The sequence below is a fragment of the Cavia porcellus genome, unplaced genomic scaffold, assembly GCF_034190915.1.
Source record: "Cavia porcellus strain 051 isolate PalLab524CR breed Dunkin Hartley unplaced genomic scaffold, mCavPor4.1 scaffold_9, whole genome shotgun sequence".
Lineage (NCBI taxonomy): Eukaryota > Metazoa > Chordata > Mammalia > Rodentia > Caviidae > Cavia > Cavia porcellus.
The window spans coordinates 74,808,835-74,827,935 of record NW_026947492.1 but is presented as its reverse complement, the minus strand read 5'-3'; positions in this window follow the sequence as shown (position 1 = coordinate 74,827,935).

Sequence of the window (19,101 nt, the reverse complement as noted above, 5' to 3'; positions counted from 1 at the left end):
TGTAAATATCCTCTTGACATCCTTTATGTTGTCTCCTTTTTCATTAATCCCTATCTTCTTATATTATTCTTCTTTGCATCGTTTTGCAGTTGTTGGATTGTTGTTTCCTTGTTATTTTTAATAGATGATTCATTTCCTGTTCACTAGCTGCAATCCTGTCTTCAAGGTCTGAAATTCTATCTTCACTTTCATTAAGGCGGTTTTTATAACTTTCAATGAAGTTTTTTATTTCCTGTATATCTCTGTGCATCTGCATTATGTATTCTGTTTGTTTCTTATATTGTTCGTCTAGGGATTCTATCTTTTTTTTTAGTTCCTCCAATTTTTTACCTGTGTTTTCTTTAGATATATTCAGAATCTCTTTCATTTCTTTTATTATTTCTTCTTTTATCTGGGAGATTATTTCGAGTTTGAATTTCTTTAAAGCTTCCTGGTGTTGCTTGTCAATTTCAGTAGCTATTGTGTCTGATATTTAAGGTGGATGGCATATATTTTTTTCTATATACATTGCTCCTAAGGTTTCTTGAGATGGGCTGGAGGTTTGAGGTTGTAATTTGGTCTTTCGTTTTGTCATTTTCCTATATTTCTGTGTTTCAAGTGTTATTTGAAAGCTTCCGCAGGATCTGTTGAAAATCCCCTTCTATGTTTGCAGCTACTGATACTCTGGCACCATGCTATCCCAAGCCACTGGGCCTGCAAAACCAATGGCCCTCCTCTGCCTGCTCAGAACTCCACAGTTCCAGATAAGCTGGGCCTCAGGGACACTGTGTGCCTACCTGCCCCTTGGAAGCTCCACAGCTCTCCAATCACAGCCGGGTTAGGTTACTCTCCTCAGGCCATTGTGACTCAGGAACCTGCAATCCTTCCCTGCTTACAGAGATATTCACAGACTTCCAGACACAGGGAGAGGCCAATGCAGGTGCCCCAGATCCACCCAGCCCCTCCTCTGTACACGGATGGCTAGGCGTGGCAGCGAAACAGGCTGGGCTCCGGGGATAGTGTGGGCCCGCCCACCAGTCAGAAGCTCAGCAGTTCTCCAAGTGCAACTGAGATGGGGAGATGGATGTAGAGGCCTCAAACCCACTTCTCCACTTCATTGCACCCAGAGCCTGGAAGGTCCAAAACAGTCTGAGATTTGTGCAGAGTGTGCTTAGCACTCACCACAGGCCGCAGTGCCTCAGGAACCTGCAATCCCTCCCTGCCTGCAGAGATATCCACAGTCCTCCAGACACAGGGAGAGGCTGATGCAGGCGCCCCAGATCTGCCCAGCTCCTCCTCTGCCTCGAACACCAGTTTCTATATTATCTCTCTGCCTATAAAAAAATTGCTTATGCTATTGCATACATTAACATATAATAAGATACAACATGTTAGAACCAATAGAAACACATGAACAACAACCTGATGGGTCTTCAAAACAGGATGATATTAAATCAGCACTAGCTATTATGCTATTTTATTTTCTTCAAAATAGTTATTTGTAGTACCACAGGCAATAAAATAAAACAACCCAGATTAAAACCATTCCAATCAATGAGTGAAAACATTATATGGCTTCAAACCAGTGTGACAGGGAACCATGATTACCACATACTTTTATGTATTCTTGTTGTTTCTTACACTAGGGAAACTATTCAGTATTTATACATGTGAGTTTGATTTATTTCACTTATGAGTGTGGTCTCAAGCTGCGTGCATTTATTTATAAATGGCTCAATGTGATCATTCTTTATAGCTGAGTAGTACTCCATTGTATACAAATACCACAACTTTTTTATCCATTCCTCAGTTGATGGACACTTAGGTTGTTTCCAAGATCTGGCTATTACAAATTGTGCTGCTATAAACACGGTGCACATATATCACTGTGGTATGATGCTTTCAGTTCTTCCGGGAATATGCCTAGAAGTGGAATAGCTGGGTCAAATTGGGCTTCCAGTCCCAGCTTTCTGAGAAATCTCCAGACTGACCTCCTCAATGGTTGCAATCTCACCAACAGTGCAGGAGACTTCCTTTTTTCGCCACAGCCTCTCCAGCATTTATTGTTAATGGTTTTCTTGATCTTGGCCATTCTTTCAGGAGTGAGATGGTATCTCAGTGTGGTTTTAATTTCCATTTCTCTAATGACTAATGATGCCGAACATTTTTTCATATATTTATTTGTCATTTGTATTTCTTCATCTGAAAATTGTTTATTCATCTCAGATGCCCATTTTTGGATGGGGTCTTTGAATTTTGGGGTCTGAGTTTTTTTAATTCTTTATATGTTTTAGACAAAAGTCCTTTGTCTGAAGAGCAGTTCACTAGAATTTTCTTCCCAGTTTGAGGGGTTTCTTTTCACTATGTTAGAGATTTCTTTCGATGTGCAGAAACTTTTTAATAAGATGTGATCCCAGTTATTGACTCTGGGAAGTATTTCCTGTGTGGTTTGAGTCTTGTTCACGAATTCTCTACCTACCCCTATGTCTTCAAGTTTTTTACCCAATTTGTCTTCCAATAGATTTAGTGTTTCTGTTTTAATATTTAGATCTTTGATCCATTTAGATTTTATTTTAGTATATGGTGACAGGCATGGGTCTAGTTTTAGTTTTCGGCATATGGAGAGCCTGTTTTTCCAACATCATTTATTAAAGAGACTGTCATTCTTCCAGTGAACATGTTTGGCCCCTTTATCAAAGATAAGTTGATTCAGTGTGTTTGTAGTTGTGGTTGTGTTTTCTAATCTATTCCACTGATTTTCAGTTCTGTTTTGATTCCAGTATCATGTTGATTTAACTACAGTTGCTTTGTAGTATAACTTCAAGTCAGGAATTGTGATGCCTCCTAACTTGCCTTTGCTGCTTAGAACTGTCTTTGCTATCCTGGGTCTCTTCTCACTCCAGATCAGTTTTAGGAGTGATTTCTCGAGATCTATGAGGTATGTTGATGGTATTTTTATCGGGATTGCATTGAATCTGTATAACAGTTTTGGGAGAATGACCATTTTCACAATATTTATTCTTTCCATCCATGAGCAAGGGATGTTTTTCCATTTTCTGAGATCATCTTCAATTTCATTTTTCAGTGTATTATGATTTTCTCTGTACAGGTCTTTCACTTCTTTTGTGAGAGTTATTCTTAGATATTTCATTTTTTTGGTTGCTAGTGTAAAGGGTGTGGCTCTTCTTATTTCTCTCTCTGTGATTTTGTTGTTAGTGTATAAGAATGCTATTGATTTTTGAGTATTGATTTTGCATCCAGCCACATTGCTGAATTTATTTATTATATCTAGGAGACTTCAATGGAATTTTGGGAATCTTCTATGTAGAGCATCATATCATCTGCAAATAGTGATAATTTAACTTCTTCTTTTCCTATCTTTACACCTTTTATTTTTCTTTCATGTCTAATTGCTCTGGCTAGAATTTCCAGTAATATATTAAATAGGAGCGGTGACAGGCGACATCTTTGTCTTGTGCCTGATTTTAAAGTAAAGGCTTTCAATTTTTGGCCATTTAGTATGATACTGGCTGTTGGTTTTTCATAGATGGCCTTTATTATGTTGAGGTAAAGACCATCTATTCCAGTTTTCTGTAAAGTGCTTAACATAAATGAATGTTGTACCTTATCAAAAGCTTTTTCTGCATCTATAGAAATGATCATGTGATTCTTACTTTTGACTCTATTGATATGGTGGATTACATTTATTGATTTACGTATATTGAACCATCCCTACATACCTGGAATGAATCCCACTTGGTCATGGTGTATAATCTTCTTGATGACTTGATGCATCCTATTTGCCAATATTTTATTGAGGATCTTTGCATCTGTGTTCATTAGAGAGATTGGTCTGTAGTTCTCTTTTTCAGTTGGGTATTTCTCCGGTTTTGGTACTAGAGTAATATTTGCTTCCAGGAATGACTTGGGAAGGATTGCTTCCCTTTCAATTTCATTGAATAGTTTGAGGAGTGTCAGCATTAGGTCCTCTTTGTATTTCTTGTAGAATTCTTCAGTGAATCCATCTGAGCTTGAGCTCTTCTTTGTAGGTAATGACTTAACTACATTTAGATTTCATTAATAGAAATTGGGTTATTCAGCAATTTTTCTTCTTGACCTAGCTTTGGTACTTCATATACTTCTAGAAATCTGTCTATTTCTTCTGTGTTATCAACCCTTTGAGAGTAAAGGTTTTTGATATAGGTGTTGATGATCTTCTGTATTTCTATTGGGTCTGTAGTGATTTCACCTTTTTCATTCCTTATTGCATGAATTTGAGCTTTTTCTTCCCTTTTTTTAATAAGGTTGGCTATGGGCTTATCAATTTTATTTATTCTTTCAAAGAACTAACTCTTTTATTCATTGATTCTTTGTATTGTTTTCTTAGTTTCTATTGCATTGATTTCTGCTCTGGTTTTTATTATTTCCTCACTTTTTTTGGCTTTGGGCTTGACTTGCTCTTCTTTTTCTAGCTGTTTGAGGTGTAGCATCAAGTTATTTATTTGTATTTGCTCTGTTTTCCTGATGTGGGAACTCAGTGCAATAAATTTCCCTCTGAGGACCGCTTTCATTGGATTCCACAGATTCCGGTAAGTTGTATTTGTGTTTTCATTTGTTTGTAGATATTGTTTAATTTCTTCTTTAATTTCCTGTGTGACCCACTGATTACTCAAGAGTGTGTTATTCAGTTTCCATGTGTTTGTGGGATTTTTGTAGTAGCTTTTATCATTAATTACTAATTTCATAGCACTATTGTCTGATAACATGCAGGGGATGATTTCAACTCTTTTGCATTTGTTTAAATATGTTCTGTGAGTTAATATATGGTCTATTATGACCCATTACTGCTGATAAGAATGTGTATTCTGTTGTTGTTGGGTGGAATACTCTGTATATGTCTGTTAAGTCCATTTGTTCACAAGTGTGATTCAGTTATTTTATTTCTTTGCTGATTTTCTGTCTTATTGATCTGTCCATTGGTGTCAATGGTGTGTAAAGATCTCCTGTTATAATTGTATTACTGCTAATTTGGTTTTTCATTTCTGATATTACTTGTTTTATATAACTGGGTGCTCTCAAATTTGGTGCACATATATTTAAGATAGTTATCTCTTCCTCTTGATGTTTTCCCCTAACCAGTATGTAGTGACCTGCTTTATCTCTTCTGATCATTATTGGTTTGAAGTTCACATTGTCTGCAAGTAGAATAGCTACCCCTGCTTTTTTGTGTGTGTTCCTGTTGCATGGGGTATTGTTTTACATCCTTTGACTTTCAGTCTGTGAGTATCCTTTTGGGTTAGATGGGTTTCTTGTAGACAGCATATGGTTGGATTTTGTTTCTTGATCCATTCTGCCAGTCCATTTCTTTTAATTAGTGCACTGAGACCATTTATGTTAATGGTTATAACGTTTATATATTGGTTTATTGCTGACATGTTATATTTCTGCTGTTGCGTCTTCATCTTTCTGTTCTATTTAATTATCTGCTTTATTAAGTGGTTTTTTCCTAAGTGTTTCTAAACTGTCTTTCAGTATTCTTTGCAGGATTGGCTTGGTGATCATGAATTTCTTCAGCTGTTGTTTGTCGTGGAAGTATCTTATTTTTCCATCCACTTTGAAGGACAGTTTTGCAGGGTATATCAGTCTAGGTTGGAAATCATTTTGCTTTAGGGTCTGAAATACTTCACTCCATGCCCTTCTTGCCTTTATTTTTTGTGTTGAGAAGTCTGCTGTGATTCTGATAGGTTTTCGTTTATAAGTGATCTGTCTTTTCTCTCTGACAGCTTTTAATATTGTATTTGTTCAATTCTGGAATGGTGATTATTCTGTTTGTTCTATCTATTCTGTTTGTTTGATTTCTGGAATGGTGATTATTATATATCTGGGTGTAGTTTTATTCTGGCTATGGCTATTTGGAGTTCTATATGCTTCATTGATCCTGATATCAGTTTCTAATTTAATATTTGGGAAGTTTTCATCAATTATTTCTCTATATATCCTCTTGACATCCTTTATTTTGTCTCCTTTTTCATTTATCCCTATCAACCTTATGTTGTTTTTCTTTGCGTCATCTTGCAGGTGTTGAATTGTTATTTCTTTATTACTTGTTATTTTTAAAAGATTTTTCCTTTCCTGTTCACTAGCTGCAATCTTGTCTTCAAGGTCCAAATTCTATCTTCGCATTCATTGAGGTGGTTTTTACAACTTTCAATGGAGTTTTTGATTTCCTGTATATCACTTTGCATCTGTTTTATGTATTCTGTTTGTTTCTTATATTGTTCATCTAGAGATTCTATCTTTTTGTTTAGTGCCTCCAATTTTTAACTGTGTCTTATTCAGCATCTTTATTTCTTTTATTATTACTTCTTTTAACTGAAAGATTATTTCTAGTTTGAATTCCTTAAAAGCTTCCTGGAGTTACTTCTGTATTTCGGTTACTATTGTTTCAGGTATTTCAGGTATATGACATATATTTTCTTCTATGTACATGGCTCCTAGGCTTTCTTGGGATGGGTTGAATGTTTGAGATTGCATTTTGGTCTTTCGTTTTGTCATTTTCCTATATTCCTGTGTTTCAAGTGTTGTTCCAGAGTTTCCCCTGGTCGTGTTGTAAATTGAGTCTTATGTCCTGGGCTCTTGGGACTTCTCTGGTAGTAGCTCCCTCCTTGGGCAGCAGGGCCTCTGGATTAAAAGAGGCTTGCAAGCTCCTGTCAGGTAGACCTAAAGCCTCCTCAAATTGCACAGTTTCCCCTTCTGATAGCAAAGCTCCCCTGAGGGATAGAAGGCCACCTGGTGTGGTCTAGGCAATCCCAAATCCTGCTAAGCCCAGTCTAGTGTGGCTGCAAGCCCAGTGGACCCCACACTCCCTAGAGCAAGGATCTCATACTCTCCCAGGGACTGGATGTGTAACAACCCAGCTCCTTAGATGGCAGTACTCCCCAGGCTGATAGAAGGTCCCCTTATGACCTAAGTAGCCTCAAACCTCCTCAGCAGGACTGCTCCTTCCTCCAGGCAGTGGCAGTAGTGCTGGTGCTCTCCAGATCAAAAGAAATTTGCAGGCAAGGTCAGAGCAGGTTCCAGCAGCTCAGCCCAGCTCCCTCCTTCCAGCAGCTGTGGTGTTCTCCTTGGCCAGACAAGGCAGTGTACGGGGCTGGACCCGAGTAGCCTCAGCACTGCTGGGCCCTCTCCTTCTGGCTGGCGGTGGTGGTAAGTTCCCCAGGTGGGAGGGAGAGGCGGAGAGTGGGGCTGGACCAGAGTCCCCTATGCTCTGCTGGGCCCTCACCTTCTGGCTCTACCACATCTTTTTTGGACCATTCCTCAGTTGATGAGCATTTGGGGTGTATCCATGATCTGACTATTATGAATTGTGCAGCTATAAACATGGATGGTACGATGTTTTCAATTCTTCTGGGGAAATACCTAGAAGGTTATAGTTGAGTCAAATGGAACCTCTCATCCTAGTTTTCTGAGAAATTCCTCCACTGATTTCCATAGTAGTTGTATAAGTCTGCACTGCCCAAACCCCTGCCAGCAGTTGTCACTGGTTGATTTCTTGATGTTGGTCATTCTTTCTGGAGTAAGATGATATCTCAGTGTTGTTTGAATTTGCATTTCTCAAGTGACCTGTGATGCTGAACATTTTTTCATGTATTTATTCATCATTTTTATTTCTTCGTCTGAGAAGAATATATTTATCTCCTCATTTTACTTAGGTCTTTAAATTTTGATTTTTAAATAATTGTTTGTACATTCTAGATAGAAGTCTTTTGTCTGAGGGACAAATGGCAAAATATGTTCTCAATTCACGTTTTTTTTTTTTCACTTTGTTGGTGATTTGTTTGGATGTGAATTTTTTTTAATATGATGAGATCCCAGTTGTTGATTCAATGAAACACTCACTTCACATGTAGGTTGCAGTTTGGTTTTTGTTCATGAACGCTTTGACTACCCCTGTGTTTTCTAGGGTCATGTGCAGTGCAGGTCGGTACTTCTCTGGAGGTGTTTTGGTCTTCACATATGACTGCCACAGCCTTTTATCATTGTGGTACTGCGTGCAACCTCTTCACCACATGCATATCATAAAAAGGAAAAACTGCAATCTTGGCTATTAGAACTTGATGCAGTTTCCAATTCATGTCTGCTTTTATTTTTTTGTGTGTGAAAATCACCACTGTTTTTAAATAGTTTTCTTTTGCTAAATATTCCTTATCCTAATACCTAACTCACTTATTGCCAATTTAGATACCTTTGTAAGTTACCTTTCTTATTTTGTTTGTTTATGTCACTATATAACTGTAAAAACAATAAAGTCTGCACTGAGAAATAGAAAGTGAAGAAACATTACAAAGAAGATAAATTTAGGTAGACTTTAGAAAGTATTTCACAAATTTAACATCATTGACTGTCACCAGTTGATCAACAAATACTGGCAAGTTTAAATTTAATTTTTATTAAGCATCATATTTGTCAATACCAAAGTTGAAAATTAATGTGCAGAAAATGATCAATGATGTTAGATGATAGGACAATATATATTTCACAGTTTATTAAAAAGCAAAATAGTGGGGTCAGGGAATTAGCTCAGGGGCATAAGCGCCTGCCTGGCAAGAGTGAAGTCAAGAGTTTGATCCCCAATATCACAAAAAAAAGAAAAGAAGAAACAAAATAAATATTTCCTATTTAATTGGACTCAGGACATTAACAGCACACATGATTTAGTTTAAAATTTAAAATATTTTCTAAGACAAATTCAAAGGACATTTACGTACTCTTCTCACAGGTCTAGAGCACTGCTGTGTAACCTGAATAATAATGTGTAAATAATAAAACAAATGATAACCAATGGGCCAAAAATTTAACATGGGTACAAGTGTACCTCTTAGTGAAGAAATGAAACTCAGGTGTTTGCACACTCTATAATTTATTTATATTCTGTATTAGGGAGGTGCCACTATTCTGATTATCAGTTTCCCTCCAAGGTTATAAAACTGTAACTTAGGGCCAGAGATTAATCTCAGTGCTATAAGCTCCTGCCTGGCAAGCACAAGGTCATGAGTTCAAGCCCTGGTCAACAAAAAACTGTACCTCAATCTCAGCTCGATGTCTTGATTCCCACTTCCCATCATCTTGCTCCTACTGAAGGTTGTCTTTCCCCCACAGAATGACCACGTTTTCTTTACAAACACACTGCCACTGAATGAGTTCTTGCTGTCCTGGTGTCAACAAGAGATCTAGGGAAAATACAGAACTGGTGTAGGGATTATCTTCAGGGCTGGAGCTGTTCTGTGTATGTTTTACTGCTAAAAGTTCTTTACACATCTATTATTTTTCCTTTTATTTTGGAGCTATGGAGACTATGGAAATAAGAAAAATAAAATTTAAAAGTATAGGAAAGGCAGTTTTGTAATACCTTCATCACTTTCCCCTAATCCTAGGAAATATGGAAAAGTAACCCAGCACATGTGTTTAACAGAGAAATATAGACAACAGACTTTTTCTGGAATCCCAACTATGGGTCTGCATCAAGAAAACTCAGCACCTGGGAAATGCCTATAACTGCAGACTAAGCCTCCAGGCCTGTCTAGAACTTTACAAGCCTCTGTGATTCTAGGATCCAGCCTGGCTTCTGCAAACAGAGCATTTGATACCTTTTCTCATCCAGCCAGTAAAACCATTCTCCTGATCTCTCTCTGCATTAAGCTAACCCCAGAGGCCACAAGAAACCACAAGAAAGTCAGACTTCAGACTTTCTTAGCAGTAGGATCACCCTCCATTCCAAGTCATTAGGCTGTGTCCTATATATGAAGGATGCAGGCCCATCCAGGACCAAGGAAGCCCTTGCAATCTCATTCAAGCATCAGGTAAAGACCCCTCCTCACATAACATGCCAACATCAGCAAACATGAGATTTAGCCCATGCTCATGGACCCAGAATCAAGGAACTTTCTCACAGGCCTTGTTTTCTGATAACAAACCATTGCCTGAGATTACAGACTACCAATCAGTCTTGTGGATCTGTGATCTTTGCCAGCTATAATACCAGCATGGCCATAGGATTAAGGCTATTCTCATGGCCTGAAGCCATCAAGGTCACAATGTCCAGGAGGTCTGTTCCCACACACTTGCATCCGAACCACCACAGTACAACCTTTAGACAGGCAAGACTCTGTTGACTGAGACTTAATGCCACACCTATAAATTCAGGTTGTAGAACTCTTTTGAGTAGAACTGACCAGAGTGAGAATCCTGTTCTCATTCTCAGTCTTACAAAGAAGCTTCTAAACTTTCAACTTCTCACCTTTGGATGCAATATTAGCAGATGGATTGTTGTATGTAGTCCTTGTTGAGTAAATGCACATTCTTTTTGTCCATAATTTTTTATAGTTTTATGATGCATAAATGTTGAATTTTGCATTTTATGTCTGTTGAGATGAAAATATGTACTTCCCTTTATTCCTTGAATATAGTACATCACATTTATAGACTTATAAATGTTGAACTATGCTTATACCTATAAGATAAAATACACTTACCTATACTACATCGTCTGTTACTAATTCTGTTGAGGATTTACAAAGCTATGCTCAGCCAGAATGTTGGTCTGAAATCTCCTTTTGCAGTATCCTTGTCTTTTTCTGATATCAGAATAACACTGGGTTTAGGAATGGAGGTACAGTTTACTAGCAAACACAAGTTCCTGAGCTCATAATGAATAATCCAGAATTCATAAAATGAACTTTTATCTTCAGAGTTTTCAGACTTTTGCAAAGCATTTGTACATTAACATGAAAGGGGAGGTTTTTTTTTTAGTTCATTTTTCTTTGTTTCAGTTAAAAAACAAATATTGAACTATCAAGTCAAATTAATATTTGAGGAATCATAATCTGAATTTGTAGATGAGGAAATTTCCCAATTTTACTTCCTTTCATTTAAATCAAATAACGCTAGCTTCATCTGCATTTTTGAAAAATTTGCCATGTCTTTACTAATTTCTGCTTCCATATCAGGGTTTAGTCCATTCTATACTTACAAAGGTGATTAATTTTATTTAATTCTTTTTTTTTTTTTTTTGTCTATTTCATTTTTATCGGTACCAGGGATTGAACTCACAACTGCCTGCTTGCAAGGCAGGTGCTTATGCCACTGAGCTAAATCCCCACCCCAAGGTGATTAATTTTCAAGGTAGAGATAACTGTTCATAAGACAAGATGATAGTGAAATTGAACCTCCATCCTTTCGCACATGACAGGAACTACAGAAAGTTAAATGATTTACTTAAAATATAGCGTCATGATTTCAGAATCAGGTTTATGTAAATTTGGTCCATTTTCTACTACACTGAGCCACATCTTTATAGCAATGTGACCAGGTGAGGAGCTGCACATTCATTTGCATAAGATCCAGATTTTCTAAGTAAGAGAGCCTAGAGAGATTCATTAACATCTACTACTTGAGGACCCATGAGTGAATATGGTGACCAGAAATGGCAGCACATGGAAGGGAAAATGTGACATGTGTTTCTCCTTCTGCACCAAAAATAAAGCAGGTATTCCTGAGTATATAAGCAACACCATATCTCTACGCATGGAAATTGTTTCAAAATTAATCAGTGGGCCTTATACATAACACAAAATAACCTTAGAAACAGACGAATATTCTTTTAAAAATGATAAAGGAGAGATATTTTATAAAACATGAGACTCCATGAATTTTCTTTAGCACTCTTTACTTTTCTTCCTTATCTTAAGTGAAAAAATAGATTGACATAACAGGGTCAAAAGAGATAGGTGGTAAGATTTTAAGTGTGTATGTCCAAGAATAGTAAGCACCCATTTTCCCAATGCCAACTACTGCAAATATTTACTTGCTCCTGAATTAGAAATAAATGATAATATTTGTTTCTATTTGTCCTCCAGATAATTTTATTGTCTCATGGACCAGGAGCAATGCAATAAAATGCTGCTGGGTGGGTGGAGTTTTGCACTCTGTTATCCAAATGACTCTCCTAGTTCAACTCCCCTTTGGTGGCCCCGGTGAGATCAATCACTACATTTGCGATGCTCACCCTGTGATGAAGATCACCTGCACAGATACTTATGTTGTCAGTGTTATGGTGACAGCCAACAGTGGTTCCACTGCTTTGGGGAGTTTCACCATCTTGCTCATCTCCTATATCATCATCCTTTTGTCTCTGCAGAAGCAGTCAGTGGAAAGTAGACCATAAGCCCTCTCCATCTATGGTTCCCACATTGCAGTGGTCATCATTTTTTTTTTTTTTTTTGGCCCCTGTACTTTTTTTTGTTGTTGTTGTCTTTTTCATTTTTATTGGTACCAGGGATCGAACTCAGGACTGCCTGCTTGCAAGGCAGGTGCTTATGCCGCTGAGCTGAATCCGCAGCCCTGGTCCCTGTACTTTTATGTACATGAGACCTTACATGACCTTCGCTGAGTATAAGATAGTGGTCGTATTCTATGCCATCAATACTCTCATGTTAAATCTCTAACTTATACTCTGAGAAATGCAGAAGTGAAGAATAAGATGAGGAGATTGTGGAACAGAAAGATGTTCTGGGAGGTCAATGACAAAGAGCTGAAAGTAATAATTAACCTTGGAAGATGATGAAAATATTTCAGTTTTGTTAATTCTTCTGTGCAGAGAGGAAGCAGCAACACCTCACAACATTTGCAAGCAAACACAAGAGACAATGATGTATTCTACAGAAGTGAAGTATGATCATTATTATCATAATTACTGTACTTATTTTATGATCAGATGCTTTTTTGAAATGCACTCAATAGGGAAATCATCATTATAAGAATCTCAAGCATGCTTATTCTCAGCATCATTATTTTTTCCTCTCCCTTTTACCCTCGCACCATGTTCTTTAAAAATGCTAATGTTCTCAGGAGTACTGAAGGCTGTTTCTAGGGGTTTGAACTATGATTGGGACACACTGGGCATTTAATATTTGTATATGAGATGAACAATACAATATCTGAAAAGCAAAACCAAGCCAAAGTATTCTTATAAAGGACTCCAAACATGGAAAAAACTGGTGTAGAAATTTGGATTGTGAACCAAGATGAGGAAAGAATGTAACTGAAAACTCAAAAGATGAAGCTTTACCTCTGATCCTGTTTGAAAGGTGGTATTCATTGTCTTTACACCAACATGAAGAATATGGGATGGATCAATGTGTAAAATGCTCCTTTCAAGCTTTATCTTTGAGCTGGGCATGGTGGCTCATGCCTGTAATCCCTGCACTTGGGAGGCTGAGGCAGGAGGATCACTGCAATTGCAAGACCAGCCTGGGCTACAAAGTGAGCTCAAGGCCAGCCTGAACTGCATAGTGAGACCCTGTCTCAAAAAGCAAAAAAAAAAAAAAACAACAAAAAATAAACTGTAATGTTGGCTGATCGATAACAGCAGACTACAGAGGCTCCCCGAGATAGTCAACTTACAATTCAACATAATACAGCATGGGGAGTCCCGAACAGAGTGAGATGAATTCTCTCATCCCAAGAAGAAACTAAGGTGAGAAGAACCAATCAAACATACAGTCTCAGTGTTACTACTGGAACAGCTAAAGGTTCAGTGCTCCTGCTGCAGCACCTGAATTCAACAGGCAGCAACTTACCGAACCGTAGGAAATTCTGCCACTTTGACTCACTGGAAACCCACTTGCACTGAGGACGGGAGTTGGTGAAACAAATGGAAAACTGAGCTGATAGGAAACCTGCATTGACCTGTGGTGAGTGACGGGAATAAAACCATTCCACAGATAAGGGGACTCCAACAGATGACATTCTGGGACTGGGAAGGACTGGCAGGAACAAGAGATAGCAATGACTTCAATCAGTTGCTCCCTTCCCAAATGGGACTGGTGGAGTGAGCTTGGCCTGGGTCACACAACCTGGCTGAGACCCAATAGGATATCTGAAATCAATTCCCTACAGTGGTGACACACCCTAACACAGAGAAGTCCTCAGAAGTTTGACTGACCTGGAGGGGAGGGTCCAGCATATGCTGCCCCTGTTTGCAACTCATTAGCACACTGCAGTGAGACGGGTCATCTAGCCAGTGTGCTTTAGAAGAATTGAAAACAACAAAGAAAGAAATTGGGGCCTCCTGGAAGAAGCAAAAAAGATGGGAAGAGAAAGCAACAACAAAAAGTCCCCAGGTCTCAACCCTAAGAACATTGACCCAGGACAGGTAAATAAAAAGGAGAATGAGAACACCAAATATGCAATATCATACATGGCACTAGTGGACATAAAGAGATTTCTTCAGGTCTGAAATTCTATCTTCACTTTCATTGAGGCGGTTTTTACAACTTTTAGTGGAGATTTTATTTCCTGTATATCTCTGTGCATCTGCAGTATGTATTCTGTTTGTTTCTTATATTGCTCATCTAGGGATTCTATCTTTTTGTTTAGTTCCTACAATTTTTAAACTGTGTTTTCTTTAGATATATTCAGAATCTCTTTCATTTCTTTTATCATTTCTTCTTTTACCTGGGAGATTATTTCGAGTTTGAATTTCTTTAAAGCTTCCTGGATTTGCTTCTTAATTTCAGTAGCTATTGTGTCTGATATCTGAGGTGAATGGCATATATTTTCTTCTATATACATTGCTCCTAGGGTTTCTTGAGATGGGCTGGATGGTTTGAGGTTGTAATTTGGTCTTTTGTTTTTTCCTATATTTCTGTGTTTCAAGCGTTATTTGAAAGCTTCCTCAAGGTCTGTTGGAAATCCCCTTCTATGTTTGCAGCTTCTGAGACTCTGGCACCCCGTTACCCCAAGCCACTGGGCCTGTAGAACCAATGACCCTCTTTTGCCTGTTTAGAACTCCATAGTTCCAGATAAGCTGGGCTTCAGGGACATTGCATGCCCCCTGCTTGTTGGAAGCTCCACAGTTCTCCAAGCCCAGCCGGGATGCGGAGGCGGATGTAGATGCCTCAAACCACTTATCCACTTCACTTCACCTGGATGCCTGGAGGGTTCCAAACAGTCTGGGCTTTGGGCAGAGTGAGCTGAGCACTTACCACAGGCGGTGGGGCCTCTGGAACCTGTGATGCTCCCCTTGTTGCTGAGATATCCTCAGTCCTCCAGACACATGTGGAGGCGGATGTAGGTGCCCCCTTTTGCTTGATTTCTTGACAGTAGGTGGTAGTATGGGTCCCGGGCAGGAGAGGCGGCAGCAGGGCTGGCCTCCGCTCAGCTGGATCTGTAATGCAGTTTCTGTTCCGTGAACTGACTTAATTTTGCTTGCTGTGCACCCTGAAGGGTGCTTGTTGCATCACATGGTAGATGCACTTCTAATACTTAGTAATATTCACAGAGTTTCCCATAATAGATGTAACAATTCACATTCCTGCCAACAAGGTCTCACTATTGGCTTTTCTGCACCTGGTCACCATTCCATGTTACAATTAATAGCTTTTGTAATCACCATTCTTGGGGTTTAAGGTAATATTTCATTGAAATTTTTTATTGTCTTAATCATTTTATATACTCATGAAGCATTTTATACACTGGTTATCCATTTGTATATCTGCTTATGAGAAATGTCTATTTAGGTGATTTGTCCACTTAAAAAGATCTTAGTTGTATATTTATAGTTTTGTCTTCTAATTGTGTTTTTAATTTCTCGTATATTCCATATGGTAACTGCTTCTTTGATGTAAGTGTGTTTATCTTGCTAGCTTGCAAATGTTTTCTCCCATTCTATGCATTGTCTTTTTCTTTATAAAATAAAAAAGCTTTTCATTTTGCTATAATTCCATTTACCTAATTTTTCCTTTGTTTCCTGTAGCTCTGAGTCTATTCAAAATAGTCCTTTCCTGTTCCTATGTTCCTTCTTTGTTTTCAGTAGTTTGAGAGTTTCATGTCTCTTGATTAATTCTTCAATACTTTTTCAGTTAATTTTTGTAACTGATGAGTGATAAAGGCTTAGCTTTATTCTTCTGCCTGTGGGCGTTCAATTTTCTCACCATCATTCTTGGAAGGGAGTCCCTTGAATGAGTGTTCTTAGCACTTTAAAAGAAATAATGGGCTGTGGATGTGTGTTTATATCTGGGACCTCTGTTCTGTTTGACTGATGCACCACTTAATTATGTGTCATCTTGAATGGGTTAAGAAATGCCCAACATTTCTGGTTCTGGGTGTGTATGTGGATGATTCACTTAAAAACCAACAAAATGAGGGGTAAGTTGCCTCCCAAATGAGTATGACACCCACCAATAAGCATGCAACTTGGAAGAAAAATACTAGAAAGTTTAAAGTTCAATTTTTACTGATATCCTACATCAGTCTCAAGTTTCTTCAATTTCCCAGGTCAGACTTGCAACACTGTATAACGAGCTTCCAGGTCTTCAGCCTTGGACTGGTGCTGCATTATTGGTAACTTTTGCTTTGAAGTTTCAATCTAATTGAGGTGAGTCATTACTGGGTCCTGTGATTCACTAGCACACAGATGACCACTGTGGATTCTTTCACCTCTGACATCACAGATGGCCATTATAGACTCCCACTTCTGACACATTAAAGTTAAATTACATCCCCATGAATGATACTGCATGTATTTTCTCTTGATTCTGTTCCTCAAGAGGACACTAACTGATATAGCTTTTAGCTCTTTAAGACCTAAAGTTTCCATGGTTTCTCCTCCTGACAATGTAGGTGGGGCTAAATGTTCATGTTTTGAACTAAAGTAATGAATACAAAAAATCAGTTTGACTATCTTAATTCAACACTTGTGTGCTGCAAGAAATTAATTCAATCTCTATGCATTACTTTTCATCATTTTTGGAAAAGCATAATTGTGATGATTCTGTCTTACTGCTCTTAGTATCTGTGGACAAAATGCTAATGGAAATTAATGATGCACACAGACACAGAAAGACTTCTAAGTGCATGGACAAAATGATAAAGGTTAAGAGTGATATTAAATATTCAAATCCCCAACTCCAGAGGTGACCAAAATCCAAACACATTTAGGTGTCCCTGATAGGAGAATCATTTTTTCTTTAGCATAGCAGTAACATTACCAAAAACCAAATGCAAGCCCTCATTATGCAAGTGGTTGAATGGCAGTTTAAGTTTAACACTCAGATTCAAAAGATTTCTACATTTGAAGTGAGGGTGAAAATCAGGAAAGAATTGAATCTCCTAAATTGGGATGGAGATGTTTAGACTGAACTTGAATCTAAGGATATTGATCTTCTAAATTCTGATGAGATCATTTTTCCAGCAGAAGAGACTTCTCCATGCTCAGCTGTAGAAACATTCCCATGCGCACTTCAGAGGTGATTTTTGACCTGAGCACTTATACCTAAAATAATGCCTCCTCTGTTGACTATGGAAACAATAATTACTCTGATGCAGTTCATAAGCAAGATCCACCTCAGGTCTAATTATTAACACCTACTTTAGTCTCCAGGCTAATAACCGTGCTCCAAACTCTGATTTCCTAATGGTAAGATACACAGTCTGACCCATAATGAACTATTTCTCTCCCAAAGAATTTCTCATGTTTCTTAATTCTTCCATGCAGAATTCTGAAGAGCAGGGCAGGAAGGTGGTTGGATGCCTCTGGTGCCATCCCTAACCTTTCTGTTGCTACAGGTTCCACACTGCTTCTAAGGTATATGACAAAGAAAGGGGAGGAGGAGAGTGGGAAAGAAAAAAAGAAGAGAAGAGGAGAAAAGAGAAGAGGGGAAAGAGAAGATACGAAAAGAAGGGAAGGAAAAGAAAATTTAAAAAAAGGAGAAAAAAATAAGGAAAGAAAAAAGAAAGAAGAGAGGTGGGGAGGAGAGGGGAGATGAGAGAAGGGGAAGGGAGGGGAGAGAAGAGAGAGAAGAGAAGAGAAGAGAAGAGAAGAGAAGAGAAGAGAAGAGAAGAGAAGAGAAGAGAAGAGAAGAGAAGAGAAGAGAAGAGAAGAGAAGAGAAGAGAAGGGAAGAGAAAAAAAGGGAAGGGAAGGGAAGGGAAGAGAAGGGAAGGGAAGGGAAGGGAAGGGAAGGGAGGGGAGGGGAAGGGAAGCGAGAGGAAGGGAAGGGAAGGGAAGAGGAGAAAAAGGCTGTTGATTGGTGGTCCATTTTACACATTTATACACATCATCATCTATATTCTTGGATTTGTTGATCAAAATTTATCTTTTTGGCAGGATTTTTCCAAGATCTATTAGTGCTGTCTTCTTCCTGCCTTTTTCTCTTTCCCTTTCTCTCCTCCTTTTCTCATTTTCTAACTTCTTTTCACTTTTATAAGTTTGTGATAACTGATAATTACACTCATCTTGGGGAACTGGTACATATACATTTCACACCTTAATCATGTATTTCTCCTGCCAATCTCCCCATCTTCCTGTCTGCTCCCATTCCCAGGTCCCCTTCCTACATCAACAAAGTCTTCCTCCCTGTTTCCTATCATCTTTTATTTTGGTCTTTCATTATATTTTGTGATTCTCATTAATAGAAACATAGGTCTCCTTTATTTCCCTTAGCACTGTGGTCTCAATATGCACTCATTTGCATTCAGATGACCCTAGTTTTTCCTTCTTTAAGCCAGGATAGGCTGACTGGGATGGTGTTCCTGATCTCTAGTTTTTCAGTGCTGATTATTTACAAGCAAGAGCTTATTTTTTTTTTTTTTTGGAAAATTAGCATTATATGAAAACAATATATATATACTTCATTTGTTATATAATTTTATCTGTGCACTTGTACATTTGTGCTTATACTGTTGAAATCTCATATTCTTCCTGCTTTAATGCCAGATTTATTCATTTATATTTGACAATAAATATTAAAAATTGCAGAGTAAATGTTTGTTTGTTTCTTTATTAAGACTTACCTAGCATGGCTTGAAAACTCTTGAGGCCACACTGTTAAACATAGCCAGGACTGGGCAGTAAAGAGAGCAATGTCAAATGTCCTAATTGAAGGAAAATGCAAGCTAGATTATATTAATGTTATGGGCAGCAATAAGATCACAAGTAGTGATAACTCTGGACTATCAAGAGTTTAGTATGCTGATTAGAATACAGCTGGTTTTTAGAAAGAGTGAGAAGTGGAAATGAGTGCTTTAAAACTTAAAGTGAACCTGATGAGAAATTTTGCATCAAC